Here is a 23301-nt window from a genome sequence, read left to right on the forward strand (position 1 = left end):
ACGAAGTTGAAGCCTCAGCAAGGGGAAAATGGCACTAGGAGAAGGCCCCTAGAGATAGGTGAAGTATGCGATATGAATAAACATACCTCTCTGCATCCACCTCCGGAGGCTACACCGTATACAGTGGTACTCGCTAACGTCCCAAAGCTTCCACCTGGTGCACGGGAACACTGATCGATGCTCAAAAACAAGGCATTACATTTGCTGGGCAATAGGACATGCATAAGAGATCATTTCTTGGGGAGTTTCAAATGGTTCGTAGAATCAATTGGATGGAAAGTCACGTAAGTCCCTGCTAGGTGACTGTGTGGTCCTTAGTTTTAGATCACCAACACTGGTTAAGAATATATTGGAAATGGCCGAGCCATTCTTTTACTGAAGGAGTTGACATAAAAATTCTCCCTCTAGGCTTTTTTTTTATAAACTGCAGAACATATTTAGGCCTAACGAGTGGCAAGGACTACATAGAGCACACAATCAATATGACTTTCCAGTCCATACAAGTAACCGATTTGAAATTCTTTCTTCCTTAGAAGAAATCGATTGACTGGGAACACTTAATATCTCCCCACCATCTGTTTCAGAGCAAGATATGGGTGAAAATGAGGTCGAAAGTAGCTTGGGTTTTCCCCTCATATTCCGCTGACCTAACAGGAGGTAGCCTCCCAGGGTAAACAGGTCCACAGTTTAAGTAGTATAGGTGTAGGGAGCTCACCCCCACAGAAAACAAGACATAGTGGTTCGGTGATTGCAATTTCGCTGAGATTAGTAGCTTGCTCCCACAATACAATCAGAACCCTAGCGACAGTTCACTGCAACATGACAGTTGAGGAAATTAGTAGACATTAGGATATTGGTAATGTCACTTAAAAACCTATATGACCATAGCTTCCTGGAATATCGCAGGATTATCATCTAAAATCATGTTGACAGACTGGACATCATATATTGATGGTTTTGATAGCTGGCTATTCCAGGAGACCTGGTCTACCATCCAGGCTTCTTACATTTTTCAAAGGCCGCAACAGGAGGTATGAGAGGAAGACCGATTGGCAGGTTGACCTGCTGGGTTAGACAGCATGAGGGTATAAGGTTGGAAGAGATTACAATAGACAGTCCGGATATTATGGCCATATGAGTTAGATCATCTAAAGGCCTTTACATAACGATTATTAATACGCGAGGGCAGTCGGGTGGCAGGGGATCCACTGTGGCAACTGCCCTAGATGGTTATATGGACAATGTTTGGGGCACTGGTAATTTGATCATAGCTGGAGACTTCAATTGTAGCTTCAAGCCCCTGGATCAGGAAGATAGAAAGCTTAGCGAAGATGGGGATGCACAATGGAATATCCCTTAATTAGAACTAAAACCTATTAAAAAATGGACTGAGGCCGCATTACAACTAAAGGGCTTTTGTTTGGAAAGGAGAATGAGGGCAGCAAACGAGAGGACGCAGTCAGATAGGCTGGGTGCACACACCTTTAATAACAGACTAAGAAGCAGTCGGATAGACTACATCTTCATTAAGGTAGAATTCTGGTCATTTGTATTGAACATGGAGGTTCAGAGGTGGACCGAAAGTGACCACAATCCATTGGTTTTAAAACTTAATGATGTAAGCTTTTGCTGTGCAAAAACCAAGAAGGTTGAGTATAACACAGAAGAGGTCATAGTAACCAATACTCTGAGGAGAGTACAGAAGATTGTAGCCAGACTAGTGCTTGTCAGAATCCAGGCTTGGATGATTGAAACTGATATTTTAACACCTTTACAAGCGGAGTTTTGGCCACACACAAGCAATCTCGACCAGGTCCTCAGGTTCGTGTTAATATACTGGCGGGTGGTTATCATAGGTGGGGGTACAATTTATGCTGCTTTCGTGGATTTAAAATCCGCATTTGACCTTGTACCCCACGTGAAATTGTAAAATGCTTTCTTGGACATGGGGATGCCTCTGGATCTGGTGGCTCCAACAATAGCCGGCATGAAAATACCCTTGCTCATGTTCGCGGATGACACCTTGATAATATCTAAGACAAGACAGGGGTTGCAGACCGCCCTGTCACGGTTTGAGGTGTTTTGCCGCAAACATGAGCTAAGGGTTAATGTGGAGAAAACAAAGTTCATGGTGCTCCAAAAATCCAAATCCAACAAAGGGAGAGTATACATGAATGATGTGCCTTTAGATCAGACTGATGTGTTTACGTATCTGGGTATCACATTAAGTAGAAAGCTAAGTTGAAAGCCCCAATTGACACAATGGGATTAAAGCACGTGCAATTAGCAGGTGTCCTGGTCTAGGAGCATAGGCTCTCACAAACTAAGCCCTCTGCCCCCCTTCTGCAAATATACAATACCAAAATCAGCCCAGCAATATTATATGGCGCCGAATTGTGGGGCTTTGATAATTTAACCTCCCTTACATCAGCTCAAAATAAGTTTGTCAGATCATTAGTTGGCATCCCGCAATCCTCCCACCTTATACCTCTTTATTTAGATCTGGGTTGACACAACATCGAGGATGTAGGCGCTTTAGACCATTAGCATTCTGGAGGCGACTTTGGATTACTCCAGAGCTCTCCTTGTATGCCAAGGCTCTATTAGAAGTAAGGAGGCTGGGTCGACTACATGCAATCCCATGGTTGTACAACTTTAGAATTATGGTGTCCGTCATGGGGATGAGCATTTTGTGGGAAAACCCCGACACCACAGAATTTCCTTCCAAGAAGATCTATAAAACAGCCTACTGGGATATAGTTAAAACGAAGAAGTTTTCCTCCCTCAGAAGTCCGACATTGTCTAGGGAATTCCTAGATGTAAAAGATGAGGCCAAACTAGAAGCTTATTGGGACCTCATTTCCAGGCCAAATGACTGGAAACGTTACCACCAATTCAGAATAGGCTCACTACCAGTAAGATGTTTGACAAGTAGTTGGATCTCATCAGTGTGTGATAAATGTATCTTTTGCCATGTCCATAGTGAGACCATAGCCCACATTTTATTTGTTTGTCCAGCCTACCATCTCCCTAGGACAAAATGGCTCAAACCGGTTTGTACGGTCTTGGGTATAAGGTCCGCGAAGGAAGCTATAAGGATCCTGAGGTCAGATACCACTGACCTTATTGTAATCGGATTGGCAACATTTTTTAGATGGGCGTGGGCCATTCGAAACAAGAAAATGGGGGTAGAGCAACTGATATTGTAAAGAGGGACCATATTCAATTGTAAGAAATTGACTCTCGGATGAATTAAGGTTTGTGTATAAATGGTGGTATCCTGGTTTTAAGTTTATTTGATATGTCAATTAATGAACGCCACTTAGAATTTTTATACTAAATTTTACTTCTTTTTATTAATTATGATCACGTTTTAAAAATTGACATATATTTATTAATTACTCTATGAAGAATTATGATTGTCGTAGTTGTCACCAATGTTTTAATGATATTTGTTATGAGATGAATTACTTTCACATATATTTCAATATTGTATGATCGTGTCTTTTCTGATTGAACAATCGAAATAAAGACTTTATTGAATTGAATTGAAGTATGACATCTTAAGCATTAACAGTGAAACACAGCGTCTTTCATTAGGTACCCATGTAGTTCATTTTCTTCCTTTGCTTATTTAGTGTAAATAGCAGGCATCCAATTTCAATATTTAAAATTGTGCATATATGTTTCATTCAGTGCATTTTGAGACGGAACCCTGAAATGCGCATAGTACAACAACATACCGCCCGTTTCTACACACTGTGTTTATTCATTGCCACACTGATAAATTGTGATCATGGATTCCATCATTGCACTGTCTGTTGTATATAACTAGGCCCTTCGACTTTTGTATATTAAGTTGTGCAATATCAATTCTTGCAATCAAAAAACTGAATAATTGTAATATTAATGGACCAACTTGTTTAACTATTGATACACACATATATCAAGAAATAGCCCCCCCAAAAATGTTATATAAGACATTATTTATTAAATATCTATTTTGAATATATATATATTTTTTGATTTATTATTATTGTCTTTTGATTGATCTGAAATTGTTATGCCCACATTTGTTGTAATCCACCCTGCCCAGGTGTCTTCTTACCCGTTATTTGTAAGGGTTTGTCAGCCATCTTGGGTAACTACCAAACCCACACATTTCTGAAAACTAGACACATTTTTCACATATTTTTGTGTGGAATCACTGTGCTGGCACAACTGTCGTACCCCACAGTGTTCCCCCGCAGTCTCCGAGTAAAAAGAATACGTCTCTTGTGTGGGTGGGGCAAGGGCTTGTGCCTGGGAAGAGCCAAAAACATAGGGATTAAGGGTCTAGTACAGAGAATTCTAATCACAAATTATTTGTTATTAAGTTTATAGCCAATTCTGCATTGGACACCCACACAAGTGAGGTATCATTTTACTTGGGAGGCTGAGGGGAATGCTGTGGGGTAGGACATTTGTGCCAACACAGTAATTCCAAGCAAAAATATGTGAACATTTTTTTTTGAAGACTTTGGGGAAGGCGGGGTGGGAGTTATTTTGTGGATCCACGCAGTTTCCAGAACTTTCCATCACAGAAATGTGAAGAGAATGTGTTTTTTTACATACTTTGAGGATCTGTAAGGGATTCTGGGTAACAGAACCCTGTGAGAGCCAGACAAGTCTCCCCATCCTTGCTTCCCATAAGTGTCTAGTTTAAAAAAATGTATAGGATTGCTAGGTTTCCCTAGGTGCAGGCAGGGTTAAGGTTCAAAATCTACAGGCACTGTGCAAAAGGTACTTTTCACTGTAAAAATGTGGTGCGTCCACATTTCTTTTAGGCCCATTTTCTGTCATTGGCACTAGGTCTACCCACACAAGTGAGGTACCATTTTTCTCGGAAGACTTTGGGGAATGAGGGGTCGGTGGAATTTTGTGGATCCATGTAGATTCCAGAATTTGCACCACAGAAATGTGAGGAAAATGTTTTTTTTCAACTAAGTTTGAGGTTTGTAAGGGATTCTGGGTAACAGAACCTGGTGAGAGGTACACAAGTCACCCCATCCTGCTAGGTTTCCCTATGTGCCGGCTGGGGGAAGAAAGACTGTAGCTATTTGTTTGGGGATGGGTGCAATAGTATGCCCATTCTGGGCAGCCCCCACCCCCATGCATAAGAAAGCCAGCGTAATCGCTGGCACCTAGTGGGCTCTCTGACACCCCCTGGGGGAGCAGATCAGGGGCTACTGCCCCCATCTATCTCCTGGCAGGGGCAGCGAGGCTGTGGCATTTTTGGGGTGTGGTGGGGGCATTGGCATGCCCATTCTGGGCAGCCCCTGCCCGAAATTTGGGAAAAAAAGATCACTGTTGCCTAGTGAGATTTCTGCCCCCCCCCGTGGCAGGTAATGGGCTATTGCTGTAGCATTTTTTAGGGGGGGGGCATTGGCAGCCCCTACCACAATGTACATATAAAATAAAGAAATCCCTGGGGCCTAGTGGGCTTTCTGCCCCCGGGGGCAGATCAGGGGCTATTGCCCCATTTGCCTCCTGGGTGGGGCAGAAAGACCTTGGAAATTGTTTGAGGCATGCGGGCATTAGAATACTCATTCTGGGCAGCCCCCACCCCTATGTATATATAAGAAAAAAATCCCTTTTGCCTTGTGGGATTTCTGCCCCCCAGGGCAGATCAGGAGCTACTGCCCCCATCTGGCTCTGGGTTGGCAGTATGATTTGTGGCTTTTTTTGGGGGGTGGGTGCATTGTAATGCCCATTCTGGGCAGCCCCTGCCCGAAATTTGGGAAAAAAAGATCACTGTTGCCTAGTGGGATTTCTGCCCCCCCCGGGGCAGGTAATGGGCTATTGCTGTAGCATTTTTTAGGGGGGGGGGATTGGCAGCCCCTACCACAATGTACATATAAAATAAAGAAATCCCTAGGGCCGAGTGGGCTTTCTGCCCCCCGTGGGCAGATCAGGGGCTATTGCCCCATCTGCCTCCTGGGGGGCAGAAAGTCTTATGCCTTCTTTGGGGGGTAGAGTGGGGGCATTGGCATGCCCTTTCTGGGAAGCCCCCACCCCTGGCATATAAAAAAAACTCCCAGGCACCTAGGGGGCAGATTGGGGGATACTGCCCCTATATGCCCCCCCGTGGCGGCAGAAAGGCTGTCTGGTAAACTTTTATGGGTAAGCAAAGGCCCTTGCCCAAGGGGCCGCTCCCCCCCTCCTCCCTGGTGGCTAGTGGGTGGATCCCTGCTTGGGGATTGCCCTCCTGTGGCAATTCCCAAGCAAGGATCCACTAGGGAAGGGTACCATTGTAAAGAGGAGATTCTCCCCTTTTCAACAATACCTCTCCCATGTTTTTCGGTGCTCGGGGGCTGAAATACCCCAACAAGTACCGAAACTGTGAAACTGAAACTAAGTTTCAGTGTTGTTTTCATCGTAATGACTACAGCGCGCCATGCACCCGATCGTCATTACAATGAAACCCTTAATCCTGCTTTGGCAGGTTGGGGAAGCTCTTTCCCACCTCCCAAAGGAAAAAAAAAGGGAAATCCTTTTGCTGTTTACAGCAGAGGGATTTTTTTAAAGTGTGCTCATAACGGAATGGTTCCATCATGAGCACACTTTCACTTATGTTCATGACGGAACCATTCCGTATACATATATATATATATATATTCACTGAAAAAAACATAGGTTTCACACCAGTTATAGTTAGCAGGAAGTTTTACTCGCATAAAACCATTGAAATTCCCACGTTATAGTTTGTTGGACTCACTGTAACTTGCGCGTGCAATGCACTGCTGATGACGTCAAATTATTACATCACTCATGACATGGTCAGTGACATCACTCATGACATCACTGATGACACCATCCAGTAAATGTGTGTCTTTTTGAAAAATACATTTGTTTTATATATGTATATGTAAAAGTTGATGGAAGAATAAATGTTTAAATGAGTGTCTAAATGGATGTTTTTTTTAATAAAAATTGATTAGTTAACTGGCTTATTAAGTGTTTCTTAGTGAATACATATATTAGTGAGTAATGTTTAAATATTTATATATATGTATTAGTGTTTCACTTTGTGTCTAAGTGGCTGCAGGGGTTGGTGAGTCGGTACATGTATAGGTATATGGGTTATTAGATGTTTTTTTAGTATCAGTATGAGTGTTTGTATGGTTTTGTGGGGGTATTACTTATCACATAGATGCTTGAATGACTAACTCTCTCTTTGTATGTGTTTTGAAGACAGCATATGTGCAGGACTGTATGGGTGGATGAGTGTGTATATGTGTGTGTTAGTGAGTGAATGACTGTCTCACTAGTGTCTTTATCAGTAACTACATGTGTTTTAATCTAGTATATGTGAGTATTGATGTATATAAGTGTGAGATGTGAGAGTGAGATATTGAAAGAGTTCATGTTTAAATAATTATGTGTTTCAATAAGTGATTGTTTAAGAGAGTAAGTATGTGTAAGTTTCCTTAGAAGTAAGGTGGTAGTGTGTGTATAGCTGTATATGCAAATAAATGGATGTTCAATAGTTTACTTGCATGTGTGAGTATGCGTGTGAGTAACTTTTGGATGACTGTCGGTGTGTAACAGGATGTATAGGTGTATCACTACATATGATGAGTGAGTATATGTATGAGTGACTATATAGAACTGTTGGTGAATGAGTGGATGTGTATATAGATGGTGGAATTATTGAATTGGTTGTAGTAACTGGTATGGGTATCTCCATTTTTTAAATTTTTTTAATTTATATTTTTCAATATGTGTTTCATGGGTTACATTACAGTGAAAGGAGGTCTGTCACTCTGTCACAAGGATGATGTCATCAGTGATGTCATGAGTGATGTCACTGACCATGTCATGAGTGATGTAATATGTGACGTCATCAGCAGTGCATTACACGCGCAAGTTATAGTGAGTCCAACTAACTATAACGTGGAATTTCAATGGTTTTATGTCAGTAAAATTTCCAGCTAACTATAACTGATGTGAAACCTATGGTTTTTTTAGTGAATTTAATAGGTTTTTTAAATGCTAATTCCTAACTATAACTGGTGTGAAACCTATGGTTTTTTCAGTGAATATATATATATATATATATAAATGTGTATTTAAATAGATATTTTACTTTTTTTTACACCAATATTTTTGGTTCAAAATGTTTGTACTTACCTGCGTAGGTATGGGAATCGATATTTTTGTAGTCTATATATTTTTTCTTGATATTTTGAACATCGATATTTATAGCATCTACATTCCAACAGTGTATCCTCTACTCGATTGAGTATTGGTTGTATAACATCTTATGACTATGCATTCTGTTCATGCAAATGTGTTAAATTGTGATATTTTATGAATTGTCCTACCTAAAATGCAGTTATGTAAATAATCCTATTTTGTACTTTTGATCAGTTTCGAGAATATTCTACTACCCTGAATTTTGTTTTGTGTAGTTTGTATGTTTAGAACATGTTTCAATGTAGTTTTACAATATGTTTGGCATTTGTCTTTGGCAAAAAGAAAAAAGAAAATGATTAAGCCTTGTTTCCTGGTGCTCAGAGGGTTAACAGCAGTTAATTCTCTGACTCACAGTTACAGGCCTGAGCTAAAGGAAAGGCTGAATTGTGAGTTGCAGGGCACTTGGCATTTGGTAATGCTAGCGAGTATGAGGAGTACAAAGCCCTTATTAAAATATGTAACAACGTACGTATTGTGCGTTTCTTTTTTTCCTGGTCCTTAACTCAATACTCCGCTCAGTCACCACACAGTCGTGTTCTTCATGGTCTCCTTTTCCTCATTTACCTCATTTAGCTGTTCCTACAGTTTTGTATTGTATCTTGTGTTCATCTTTCATCAGTGACATGAACTGTCGGGGGTGCCGAGCCAGCCATCAATGATGCTCCCAAGTTTACCCTCCTGCCATGGCCAGCTGTTCCACCTTGAAGATTGAGAGGAAACTAAAGGCTCTCTTTAGGACTGAAAAATAAATTGCCAATATTTTGTAGATATTGCCATGGAATATGGTCCCTCAAAAATGACAATGGTGAATATTCATCTGCTCAGTGTCAGGGTGATTTCCATGCGTATTATAGGGGTGTAAAAGTTCATGTGCATTTTTACCAGTTTCTAAATGGTAGGTATAGGGCTAGTACAAAATGTTTGCCCAAGACAGGACCAGTATATTATTGTCTTTTGACTACCATCCTTTCTCCTCAACTGAGCAGGTAAGGTAAAGAGCATCCTGGTTGCTGAAAACTGCCTTGGCGTAAATTAATCCTCGACTAGTGGTGCTTTGGTAAGGCCCTTCGTGGTGTATACTGAGTTAGAATGCACATTACACAATTTCAAACTGATGGCCTCATGGATTTAGCATCTTCCGCATTACAGAACTATTGTGGCCACTGTGAGAATAGCTAGGGCTCCACGGAATTAGATTCAACTGAAAGTAGAAATTGATTAGGCAGCACAACCACGAAAATTGTATCTGAACCATGTTTTCAGTGCATTGAAAGTACCCCAGGAATTGAGTGATCCAATACTGTGCTGTGTTGGGCCCCTATCTCAAGGAAAATGTGCCTTCTCAAAGAATATACTGCTTTAAAGCTGCAACTCTAGAAATCTAGTTTATCGATTGTTGTTAAGAAAAGAGTTTAGCTTTCCATTTGTCAAAGATTACTTGTGATCTGTTGAATTGGGGGGTTTATCCAATAAAATTATTTCCCTTGATCTAAATAGATACATCTGTTTTATCGATCTGTTAAAAGGAGCTATCTTTCGAATTTCAAGTGAAATTAATTTTAGCTGTGATTTCTCTTTCAGAATTCCCTTCATGTCACTCTGCCTACGCCATTTCCAATGTGGGACCTAAGCTTCTATAAAATCCACACCATGCCCAACCCATACATAAACCTCGTGCCCTTTTTAAATGCTACTGAGATGCTGCCCTTCTGATGTGAGAAATCTGTTCTGATTAGCACTGCTTGCTTAAAAACAGTTTATATGCTCTTTATCAGATTAACCATCTGCACAAATGCCCCTTCTAGATGTTCTAGCTTTGGTTGAGCATCTAAATATCACCATCACCATGTATTAAAAAATGTGTATTGCACTGCATAGTCTGATATTTCCAACAAGATTCTCTGTTGCTTTTCATGTCATTCAGCAGTAGCTGATGAGTGGAAGTAACTAAGCAGCATACCAAAACTGCCCGGGAGCATACTGGTCTTTTGGGCTAAACATCGCACTGTAAAACTACAGAGATGCGATGACGCCCTCATATAGCGCCCTTAATGCAGATTTAAAGTTAGCACCCTGGAAATACGGTGCAGGTGGGAATCCATTTGCTGAGATATGATCCCATGCAAATGTGCCTCCTTGTTTGTGCAATGGCCCTGCTTTGCAGGAAGTAGCATACAGGCAAAATGCCTTTTGGGATCTACTAAACAGTTCACCGCTATCTCGCACATTCTAGGAGGTTCCAGGGCTGCACAAAGGACACTACCACAGGGGAATGACCTTCGCCAAGTTAGTGCCCCTGCGGAGACACTGACAGAGTGGCATGAGCCACACTTCTAATGTATTTGCAAGTATATCCCGCACTCTGGCTCTTGTGGGGAACCCAAATGTTCCCAGAAGGGGGGATATACAACACAAAAATAGAGCAGACGTGTTCTTAGGAACTTGCATCCCTAATGCTAGTGATCTTAAAAATAAAAACATAAACTAGTTCGTCCCAGGAAATCGCAGTTGGAGTAATGGAAGGGGTGATTAAAGTAGTCTCGGTCAGTTTATTTATTCATTTGAATATTTCCTTAGTGAGTAATCTGAAGATAACATTTTATTTGTGTTGAAACCTGCTGCACATTCAAATGGGAAACCATCCAGCACAATTTGTACTAGACACGGGAGCATCCCTAAACTAAATATGTGCTACTGAATACTGGAAAATGAACCCAAAACCCAAACTGCAGAAGGTTGCTGTACAAGTCTACACATGGCTGTCCAAAGAACCCCTACCATGCCTAGGACAATTTCCCACATCCTTGACGTATGAAGACAGAACTGTCCACACCCAAATCAATGTCCTAGAGGGACCTGAAACCGCTGACTGCCTTCTCAGCTTGCCCACTGTGGAACACCTGAAACTTGTGGAGATACTATACAAAGTAGATGATACACTAGACATCATCAGCAAATTTCCCAAACTATTCACAGGACAAGATAAACAAGCCCATTTTAAAGTCTGACTGCATATCAATGAACAGATATCGCCTGTAGCTCAACATCACCGGAAAGTGCCATTTCACCTTCAGCAAGCTGTAGACGAAGAGTTACAATACCTATTATGAGACGACATCATCAAGAGGTGGCCTGGACCAGCTCCTTGGGTGTCCACAGTGGTGGTAGTACCCAAATGGGGGTCAAACAACAAAGTGCGCCTATGCATGGACATGACAGCCCCAAACACAGCCATAGAACGAGACCGACATATAGGGCCCACATTTGCGACATGATCACCCAGCTGAATGGAGAAAAAGTCTTTTCCAAACTGAATTTAAACAAAGGCTGCCATCAGCTCGAGCTCCATTAGAAATACCGCAATATCACCACGTTCTCAACTCCTCAAGGCCTCTTCCAATACAAATGTCTTAACTTTGGCATTTCGGCAGCTGCAGAAATATTCAAAGCAGCAGTGAGGTGAGTCATTCATCGAATTCCCAACTCATTCAACTACAGTGATGAAATCCTGGTGTTCAGTGACACCTTCAAGGAACATGACAAAGCTCTGGATTGAGTGTGTCATGTCATGCTTTCCTAGATACCAACCTCTCACTCAATCGAGATAAATGTGAGTTTCACAAATCCACATTGAAATTTTACGGCCACATTTTTCCAGTGAAGGAATGCGACCTGTCCATAAAAATGGTGACTGCACTAGCTGATACCCCCTGTCCACGAGATGGTAGTGACATACAATCCTTTCTAGGCATGGCCATCTATTGCGCCCAAAAGATAAGGGATTGTGCCACAATCAGCTACCCCTTGCGGGATAGCTGATGGTCAAGCCTTTCGATGGTCAACAAAATGCGAGCAAGCATTCAACAAAATCAAAACACCCATGGCTTCTGCCATCAACCTGGCATATTTCAATCCTCTCAGAAAACTGATATCAATGTAGACGTCAGCCTGGTAGGACTCAGAGCCATCTTAGCTCAATATGAAATGAAGGTGACCAATGACACATCATAGCGTACACCAGCCACAGCCTAACAGACAATGAGAAAGCATACTTACTGCCTGAGAAAGAAAGCCTGGAAGTCGCCAGGGCATTTGAGCACTTCCACATCTATGTCTATGGGAAGCACTTCACTCTAATCACGGACCATCAAGCTCTCATAATATTTGGAAACCCCTGCGCAAAAATGCTATCTTGGATAAAGCACTGGGGTATTCACCTTTCAAGAATACACATACAACATTGCCCCAAGCCAGGAAAGGCGGAAAATCCAGCTGACTACAAGTCAAGACATCCCAGGACCACATAACAGACGAGACACTAGCTGGCTCAAGAATACATCCACTTTGTCATCGATCAAGCAAGACCGCCAGCTGTCCCACTGGAAGCGATCACAGAAGCCACAGCCAAAGATGCTATGCTTCAAAGCATAATGCATAACAATCAAACGAGCTCCTGGAGACATCTTGACAATACATCAAATGACAAAGGAGTCAATCCACATGATCTTGCGTCCTTCCGACACATCGAAGATGAACTCACAATCAGCGAAAATTGATTACTTCTGTGAGACAAACGTATTGTCATACCATAGCAGCTACGACAAGGCATCATCAACCTGGCACATAATGGGCACAGAGGCATAGTAGCAACCATAATGATGCTACAGGACGGTTCTGGTTCCCCTCACTCGATCAAATGGTTGAAGTCACACTTCGAGACTGTCCTCAATGTCAACTGGTAGGGTTAGAAGAATCGCGGACCATGCTACAGATGTTCGACCTCCCAGATAGCATGTGGCAACAGGTAGCTATTGACTTCTTTGGCCCTTTAAAATCCGGCAAGTACATGATCATCACAATGAAGGAGTACTCAAGAATCCCCATTGCGCAAGTATTGTCTACAAGAGCGACCACCATCATACCAGTCCTAGATGAAACCTTTGTCGCATGAGGAATCCCAAAGTAGTCAAGACTGAAAATGGCCCCCATTCAATGGACATAACTTTGGAATTATAGACATAAACGATGATAACCACTCACACCTGTCCGTCCCTTCTTGCAACACAACACCATTCTTAACATTATACCATTATATCTGTGATGACAGCACTGTTAAGCATTTGGTTAGATATTTCTGATTAAGTAGGTTTTCAGAAGAGCAGGGCATTGTTTTATGGTTAATGCTCATGTTGGCTGCGGCAGGAGAAATGGAATAAATGGCCGTTTTCAGGTAATCACAGAGGGCATTTGCTTTAGAATCCAGAAGACCATTCAGGTTATTTCAGAACTGGCCAGTGATTATTCTCTTCCATTTCCTTGAAATATTTATGGTAAGAGTAGAAGGGCATGCATCCCCAAAACAAAAATGAGTCATTCCACTCCTTGCTCATGTTGCCCCAGATCCACATCTCCTCCAGTCAATCCATAAACAGGTATACGAGAGAGAGAACCTGAAGCCATTGCAACTCCCTGTTTTTTTGCGATACCATGTGTCTTTAAATAAAAATACATTATTGTCTAAATTCAATTGTATCATGTTGATCAGCATTTCCGTGTGGTCCCACAGACTTGCCGACCTTGTATTCAAGATATGTCTTATTGCATGTGATCCAGCGCCCCTATAGAAAACCTGTCTCAATAACACCTCCCAACACCATGATACTCACCATTAATCATAAACTTCTACAAGGCCCATAAGTAACCGAGACAAATTTTGGGCAACTGAATCATGTGACCTAATTAATCGGAACTATTCACAAACTATTTACACTTTATATACAACTGCAGTTTGTCATCATCATATTCATGAAAATATAACGGAAACATTTAATTAAGTCACTTAGGTAAATGGATCAACTGATGGTAACTAGACTAAAAATAAACAAGACCAGCTTGTAATTTCAAAATCTATTTTATTAATTTTATTATCAGTCAAAGTGCATTTTTAAAACATGAAATCTTTTTATTTGCAATCTTGAAAGCATCATTTAATCAAATAAAGGCACATTAGACTGACACTTCAATACGGATTAGCTTGCAAAGTATTAAAGCAGCAAAGGTCTCATCCCCTAAATTCTAATACCCTGACTAAACTTATTAAAACCTAAAAGGAAAAGTCATTAGTTCAGCTATCCTTATGTGTGTCAAAAGTCGGACAGCACTTCACGCCCTTCAGGAATCAGGAACAAGCCAACCATCCCCCTCCCAAGGGGCCAGGTTTTATACCTTTTCTCTATCTAAAAATTTACAAATTCACACTAAAAGAATACTTTTTCTCCGTCATCCAGCATTTCTATTGGCTGACAGCCGTCAGTCCATATGAGATCATAACCTTTTCAATTCAAAGTTGTGCCTTTCTAAAACGTCTTTGTCCTTTATTCACAGGCGACATTAGCTTCCGAGGATTTTGCAACATCTTATTAAATAGCAGTTCGCTGCTTCCTCAGCTTGGCTGTTCTGCCGCTTCCTGTCCTTGAAGTTATTCAATTTTGAAAAGGGGGTGGTGATGGACAGAGTTTCTGAATGATGCAGAATACTCTAACCCAGTCAAGAGATCAGGGCTTAATCCATCACCGTTTTTTAGCTCACTGCACCATCCCAGCTCAGAACCTGGCTACATGCCAATTAGTCTGTTCCTGTCCCAGTGCATGATGGGAACAGGGCAAACCAAACTACCAAGCCAATTCTTATACTGGGAAGGAAACAAGCTTCCGGGGACCGGTTTCTGGCATTTCAGCCGTCGTCGGCCCGGCTTGCTTGAATCCTGATGGTGCAATGAGCAAGGGACTCACGTCTGAGTATACCCTCCCACACTTAGTGTGGACAAAATCGATTTTGAAAAGGGGGTGGTGATGGACAGAGTTTCTGAATGATGCAGAATATTCTAACCCAGTCAAGAGATTAGGGCTTAATCCATCACCATTTTTTAGCTCACTGCACCATCCCAGCTCAGAACCTGGCTACATGCAAATTAGTCTGTTCCTGTCCCAGTGCATGATGGGAACAGGGCAAACCAAACTACCAAGCCAATTCTTATACTGGGAAGGAAACAAGCTTCCGGGGACCGGTTTCTGGCATTTCAGCCGTCGTCGGCCCGGCTTGCTTGAATCCTGATGGTGCAATTATTTATTTATTTATTTATTTTTAAAGTTTTATATAGCGCGAACAAGATCTTTGCAGATATCAGAGCACTTTACAGAGACAGTAGGTAGGGTAAACAAACTCTTGAAAACAATATAATATTCGGTAGTGAGTGAGTTGCAAAATAGGGTAGCAATCGCACAAGAGTATGCACACTAATAACAATCAAGAAACAATAATATAGAAGCCGTGCAATGTCGACTCGAATAAGATTATAGCACCCCAGAGGGTGAGTAAACACACTGTTGAAAACAGAATAGTAGTCAGTAGTGAGTGAATTGCAAGTTAGTATAGCACTCAAGTCATAGTGTACAGCCCTAATAAACAATCTGGAAACCAATAATATAGCATCCGTGCAATGATTTTGATCCAGTAGCAGTCATAAAAGAGTCTAACATAGATAAGCATTCAGGTAGCCGATAATATAGGAGCCATGTACTGTCATTGTTCCAGTAGCAATAGGGTTCAAGTGAACTTAGCCATAAGGATGCCTTTTACCTCTTTCTTGAAGAGTACAGTGGAGGGGATAAGCCTAGTTTCTGGTGGGAGTGCATTCCAGATCCTAGGTGCCATTCCTGAGAAGGAGCGTTTGTATGTTTTTTCCTTCCGGAATCTACGAGGTTTCAGGAGGAGATTCTTTGTGCTTCTGTTTGATCTTGAGCCTCTTGATATAGTCAGCTTGTGAGTGAGGTAGTTGGGTGACTAGTGGTGTACGGCCGAGTAGGTCATACAGGCAATTTTCAGCTGAACTCTGGCTTCAAAAGGCAGCCAGTTCAGGGCTTTTAAGTCAGGGGATATATGCGAGTGTTTTCTTGAACCAGTGATGAGTCTCGCAGCCGCGTTCAGGGAGGCTTTTAGGGGAGCCGTTGTTGTTAGGGGGAGCCCGCTGAGAGCCACAATTCCGTAGTCTATGCGAGGAATGACTAGGGCTTGTACAACAGTTCGGAAGTCCTTGGGTGGTAGGAAGGGTTTGAGTTTTCTCAGCGTGTTGATTTGGAAGTTGGCTCCCTTAGTTGCTTTGCTAATATGCTGCTGCATGTCGAGATTGGAGTCAAGTGTGATGCCAAGGGATTTCGCATAGTCCACGATGGTGGGCTGGACATTGAGTGCGGTTAGATGATTGAGCCAGGTTTGGGTGATGGCCTTTTTCGCAGGAGGTGAGATCAGAAGGAACTCAGTTTTCAGAGCATTTAGTTTGAGGTGATTGTCGGCCAGCCATGCTTGGGTGTTTCTTAGTGTGGCATTCAAAAGTTTGATGTCTTCAGGGGATTGAAGCTTGAGGTAGAGCTGAGTGTCATCGGCGTACATATGGAAGTGTACATTTGATGCTTGAAGCAAGGTGGTGAGTGGTTCCATGACGAGGTTGAACAATGTGGGGGATAGGAAGGAACCTTGAGGGACGCCTAGTGTTACGGACACAGGCGAGGACAATGCGTTGTTGATCTTGAACTTCTGAGACCGGTTGTGCAGAAAGGACGTGAACCATTTGAGAACAGTCCCGGATATGCCCATTCTGGTATTTAACAGCTCCAGTAGATTCTCGTGTTTGACCGTATCAAATGCTGAGGAGAGGTCAAGAAGGATGAGGAGGCAGGACTCATTGTGATCAAGGATTTGGAGGGCGTCATCAATTATGTGTGTCATAGCCGTTTCCGTGCTATGTTTTGCTCTGAATCCTGATTGGTGAGGGTTGAGGAGGTCAAACTGCTCAATGTGTTTTGTCAGTTGGAGTTGTACGCATTTTTCTAGCAATTTGGCCAGAGTGGGGATATTGGTGATAGGTCGGTAATTGTTTAGGTCGGCCGGGTCAGCTGTGGGTTTCTTGAGTATAGGCGTGACTTGCCCTATCTTGAGAGAGTCTGGGATGAGTCCTTGTTGCAAGGAACAGTTGATGATTTTAATCCAGAGTGGGAGGAGCAGGGGGTGAGGGCTTTAACAGCATTGGCAGGTAGGGGGTCTGTCAGGTGATTGGCGGGTTTCAAGGTGCCGAGCAGCTTGTGAATTGATTCTTCAGTATAGGTGTCGAAGGACATCCATGAAGCGTTGTTTTTAGGTTGAGTGTTAGTTATGCATATGGAGCAGGAGTATCGACTTACATCCTTGAGGAGATCACTTCTTATATTGTCGGTCTTTTGCTTGAAGAAAGCATAAAAGTCTTCGCAACTTGGAATATCCTTTGTTGAGCTGTTAGGTTGTAGAGGTTGCGTCTTGGTTTGGGTTTTGACTAACTCGAACAGTTTTCTTGGTCCGTTTTTTGCTTGATCCAGCTATTGGCTAAAGAAGACTGATTTCGAGCGTTTGATTTTTCTGAAGTAAGCGTTTCTCTTACTCTTAAGCGCTCTAAGGTGCAGTGCTGAGGGGTCAGATCTCCACGTGCGCTCTGCCATGCGCATAGCACGTCTGTCTTCATTGAGTCTACCATCATACCATGGGTTCGAGTTCTTGGTGGCGACTCTCTTCATTTGCAGGGGTGCGGCTTCATTGATTATTGCAGACATAGTGTCTAGGTAGAGGTCGGTCAGTGAATGCACATCAGAGACGCCCGTCGGGGGAAGAAGGAGACTGCCTGTGTGGGCAGGCAAGGAGTTTGGGTTAAGATTCTTCACGTCCCTCTTCCAGATCTTGGTTTTGGCAGGTTGAACCGGGTTATGTTTGACCTTTTCGTTGATGAAGATTGTGATGATGTGGTGGTCTGACCAGTCACAGGGTTCGATTGCCTCCAGCTGGGTAGAGTCTTTTTTGGCAATGATAAGGTCAAGGATAGAGCCTTTTTCATGTGTTGGACGGTTGCAGATTTGGGTGAGGTCAAGCGCGTTGAGGAAAGTCTTAAGGCTATTCACCACAGCGTCTTTCTGGTCGTTCCGGTGGAGGTTGAAGTCTCCCAAGTAGATTTGATTGATCTGTCGACCGGCGTTGGTGGATATCGTGTCCATGAGTTGTTGGGAGAAGGTGAGGTTGTCCCCGGGTGGGTGGTAGATAACATGAAGGGAGCACACAGGTTTGCCCTCGCTAGTAATTTCAAGGCAGATGAGTTCGCAGGAGGTGAGGGAGGGAGAGGGACCTTCAGTGACAACGAGGTTGCTCCTGTAGATGCATGCGATTCCCCCGCCCGTCTTGCCATTTCTGTCGAGTCTAATGATGTGATAGTTGGGGGGGACTAGTATGTCCATTATAGGAGTGGAGGCTTCAGTTAGCCACGTATCAGTCAGAATGGCTAGATCGAGGTCCATTGATAAGATGAGATCCGTGATGCCGGAGGAGTGTCTCGGGGCCGATCTGCAGTTGAGCAGGATACACTTTAGTCTGGGGGTGAGGAGAGTGGGTGAGTGTTCTAGGGAGAGGGGGACTTTTCTGAGATTACAGGGGACGGAGCTTCTATTGCTCAGTGTGGGGGGCCTGAGGGGATTTGTGAGAATCGTGGGTATGGGAAGGTGTGTGGTGAGTGGGAGTTTTGTGGGACCTGGGCCATATGAGCGGAGTAGAGTGTGTAAGTCTCCGTCAGACAGGGGGTTTAGGGTGCGACTGGGCGGCCGGTGGCCTTGCGATCGGGGATAGAGGGCCAGCGCGGGGAGTGATGAGTGAAAAGGTTTGAGGGGCGAGTGGTGTACTTGTTGGGCGTGGAAGTGGAGGGTAGGGGGTGTCTGGGGTGTGTAAAAAGAAGTTCTTTGATGGTGTGAAGATCTTCTTTGACTTGTAGATGGGTGGATATGATCATGTCCAGAGTTGGATTGTGGATGGTATTGGGAGTGAGAGCAGTGGGTGAGTGATTGAGTGGGGCAATGGGGTGGGCACTGGATCGAATGGGGCGGGATGTGCACGCGATGGTGCAGGGCTCTGCGGCCGTAGTAGGTGGGATGGCATTCGATGGATGAGCGAGTTTGTGAGCAAGGGGCGTGGATGGCGTGGATGAGGACAGGGGGAGGTTGGTAGCGTAGGTGATGGCGCTGGTGGAAGGCGGCACAGGTGAGTTGAGGGATGAGTGTAGGCTGGAGAAGGAAGGAGTGACAGTAGGATGGTGGGGGCTAAGAATGGGGGGGGATAGAGGATAAGGGGTTGGGTTGAGGGAGGTGGTGTGTTCTGTGAGTCTGGCCGGTAGAGTGGGGTAGTGGGGAGTGAGAGTGGGAGGGGAGAAAGGGTGAGAGTTGGTCATGTCGCGGGGCGTGGGAGATATGCTCAGTGCGGTGGAGGTGGGTTCTGCGAGACTCGTGTGAGGTGTGGGGTGGGGGTATAGGGGATGTGTGAAGGGGGGTGATATTCACCAGTGCATGAGGGGTGTGGGGAAGTGAGATCGCATGGGTGATTGATTACAGTGGGATCTGCGACGTTCGCAGGAGTCGTGAGGTGGGGGGTGAGGAGGGTGGGGGTATGGGGAATGTGCGAAGGGGGGTGATCTTCGCCAGTGCATGGGGGATTTTGGGAAGTATGATCGGGTGGGTGACTGAATACCGCGCTGGTCAGAGGGGAGAGGTGTGAGATGCTCCTCTGCTGTGATGGTTTAGGCAAGAAGTACTGATGCTTGGAGTTAGGGGGTGTTGTGTAGCCCGTGGTTTTAGGCGTGGTGGACCGCCTGTTGGAGATATGATTTAGGAAGGTGGGGAACAGATTGTCGAGTAGGTCAAGGTTCCTATCTGAGGATTGGAATAGGATAATCCCATTGTTATAGATGGAGATGGTCGCTCTTCCCGGGAAAAGTTGGGATGGTGTAATAGAGAGTGTTAGGCCATGAGCGATTTTTCTAGAGGTGGAGATGGTGAGGGTGGCGAGGAGCACTTTCCTCCACTGTGCTCTACGTAGGGTGTAGAAGATGATATCAGTGCTCGTGGCCCCATTAGTTAGCGAGAAGTAGGTGTCCACAAACGGGGCTTCGGGGTGGGCCTTCAGGAAGTTGTGTTTGAAGCGTTTGGCGTTTTTTTTGGTGAGCTCGGATGGATAGTTAATCTTGATGTATGCTTGCCCATGCCTTCCATGACAGAAGAGGTGTAGGTAGAAGAGGTAGAAGAGGGGGGGTGGAGTGTGTGGGTGGGTGGACGTGGTTATAGGGCGGGAGGCATGGAGAGAATAGAGGAGAGAAATAAAAGGTAGCTATAGGTGTGGATGCGGTTATAGGGCGGGAAGCATGGAGAGAATAGAGGAGAGAAATAAAGTATAGTTATAGGTGTGAGTTAATGAGGATGACTGACTAGTCTAAGATGGCCACCGCAGTGGTGTACTAGTCTAAGATGGTCGCCAAAAAGAGAATAGGGAGGCAGGAGTATGAGTCCTTTGTCTGTTATTGTTGGGTTAGCAAGTCCAGTTTCCCTTTCTATTAATGGGCAGGTCAAGTTGGTCCAGCTTCTATGTTGCTGCTTCCATGTTGCTGCTTGGTGAAGATGAGAGAGGAGGAGGGAGCCTTATCTCAGTGCAGGTGACCCCTGACCGAGTTGGTATGCAGCCTCATGGTCAACTGTGGGCAGTGGGGCGATTTATTACTCTAGTTTATAGCCCCCGCCATTTTAGCCAAAAGAGAGACTCTGCCACGTCGACACAAAACCCTTTGTTAGGGGGAAATTTTGATTTGGTCAATCAAGGTAGCGATGAGGGAAACCGGCAGGGAACACCGGCATACATGTGTATTATGGTGAAAGTGTTAGAAAGTTATGAGCACACACCTTTAGGGCTGCAGGCGGCCACTCGTAGCACCCCTGCATACACTGCAGCTCCGTGTTCGCCACCTCCCGGCGGCGGCAGGGGGGGGGGGCGCAGGGAATGGTCGATGTCTTGGTGAAGTGTGCTGCAGCTGCCGAAGGAGAGGGGTCAGAGGACGTCCCTTCAACAGGCTCGCGCCTGCAGTCGCCGATGTAGATGGGAGGGAGGTCCACGGGGGTGAGCTCCAGTCAAGCTCCGCGGAGCCAGCTACCTCGTTGCCTGCGAGGGGGGGATGGTGTGCCGCGGTGAAAAGGAGCCTGCTCCGGCGGATCCAATCGTCTGCGCTCCTGGCGCCCTCCAACCGCGCCCAACGGCGCCACCCACTCCGCCGCAGGCGATGTGCATATGCAGGCGTGCTGCTCCCGGTCAGACCCGCCACCGCTGGAGGAAGGCCACTGCAATGATCAAGGGACTCACGTCTGAGTATACCCTCCCACACTTAGTGTGGACAAAATCGATTTTGAAAAGGGGGTGGTGATGGACAGAGTTTCTGAATGATGCAGAATACTCTAACCCAGTCAAGAGATCAGGGCTTAATCCATCACCGTATTTTAGCTCACTGCACCATCCCAGCTCAGAACCTGGCTACATGCAAATTAGTCTTTTCCTGTCCCAGCGCTTGATGGTAACAGGGAAAACCAAACTACCAAGCCAATTCTTATAATGGGAAACAAACAAGCTTCCGGGGACCTTTTTCTGGCATTTCAGCCGTCGTCGGCCCGGCTTGCTTGAATCCTGATGGTGCAATGAGCAAGGGACTCACGTCTGAGTATACCCTCCCACACTTAGTGGTATTCAACCCAGAGCACATTTTGCACAGTTCCATTTATTTATTTTTTCTGAGGAACGTCATTGTGGCAAAACTTTTCTACTTTCTTAACTGTGCTCGGGTCATCACGACAGGATTCCAAACTCGTTTGATGCTTGTATATGGAGCTTGTACATCCAAAACTACCAATATCATGTTAGCTTCCCAAATCCGACCACCCATTAGAGAGAAAATTTCACTAGACTTAGCATGAAACTAGTGTTACTGTCAGAGCTGCCGACTTACCACCTGAGGAACTGGTTTTGAGTCTTGGCATTGCTCCAACACCCTACATTGCCAGGCAAATCACGTAATCACCCCTTGCCTACAAAACTGAATGAATGTGTATCCATGTGTATTGTAACTGGGGCCCTATTATGCAAAGGGCACACTTTCCCTGTTTGTGCCTGGTGCACCTTAAAACATGTGCGCCACGTGCAAACAAGGAAAGTGCACCCTATTACATGGAATGCGCTGCCCCAGGACAGCTGCGAACTGGGCACTGAATTCAAGTGAAAAACAGAGCGGCTGCTGTGAAGCTGCTCTGTGTTTCACTGTGCAGGAGGCAACTCATCTGCGCTTTTAAAGGTGGTGTGTGGGGTTCCAGGGGACCCCCTTCGTTTCCTCCAGAAGGCTGCAATCAGGGGATTCACTGACAGTGTGCCACCCTTTAGATGGCATATTGTCAGAGTGCCTGCTGACAGGTTCTTTCCCCTCGCTCCTGTTGTGTTCTGTGTGTGTGTCGGGGGTTACACCAAACACGGGACTCAGGTTAGTCTCACATTTCTTTATTTGCATTTCTCATTACTACTGGTTAGCCCCTCACGCAGCTGCTGGTCAGCACCTCCGTCTCCGTCCGTGTCCTGGTCATTGTCTGTCCCCTTTCCTGTCTCGTCACCGGATCTGGTGTCTGGTGACCTGGTCACTCTGCCTGAGGACCCACAGGGTCCTAGCGCCCTACTGTCCGTCGCCCACACTGTCGGAACACGACAGCTCCCACGACCACAATGCAGCTCTGGTGCAGGGGCAAAGGGATTCCCTCATGTGCATGGGGCCACGCCCCCATTAAAGTGAAGGACCGCCCTCAGAAGATAACAATGGCGCTTTAGGTGCACCAGCGCTATCTGTATTACAGATGGGCCACACAAGCATGTGCTGCCCCTTCTGTAATACCAAGTGCCCCAGGAGTACGCAAAGTGGTAGCAAATGCCTGTTACACCCCCGAAAAACTTCCATAGTATGGCCTCTGGTGTTCATGTAAAGCGCTCCAATACTTTTGGGTCGAGTTTGCAATATATAAAGCTGCAAAAAAAAAAACTTTCCTCAGAATATGGCTTTTTTGTAGTTTGCTGTAAATCTGTCCATGAATATTTAAGTTAATTTAATTACAAAAATGTGTTATTAAACTTCGAATGGTTAAATTGCAGAGC

This window comes from Lissotriton vulgaris, chromosome 4_1, assembly GCF_964263255.1.
Source record: "Lissotriton vulgaris chromosome 4_1, aLisVul1.2, whole genome shotgun sequence".
NCBI lineage: Eukaryota > Metazoa > Chordata > Amphibia > Caudata > Salamandridae > Lissotriton > Lissotriton vulgaris.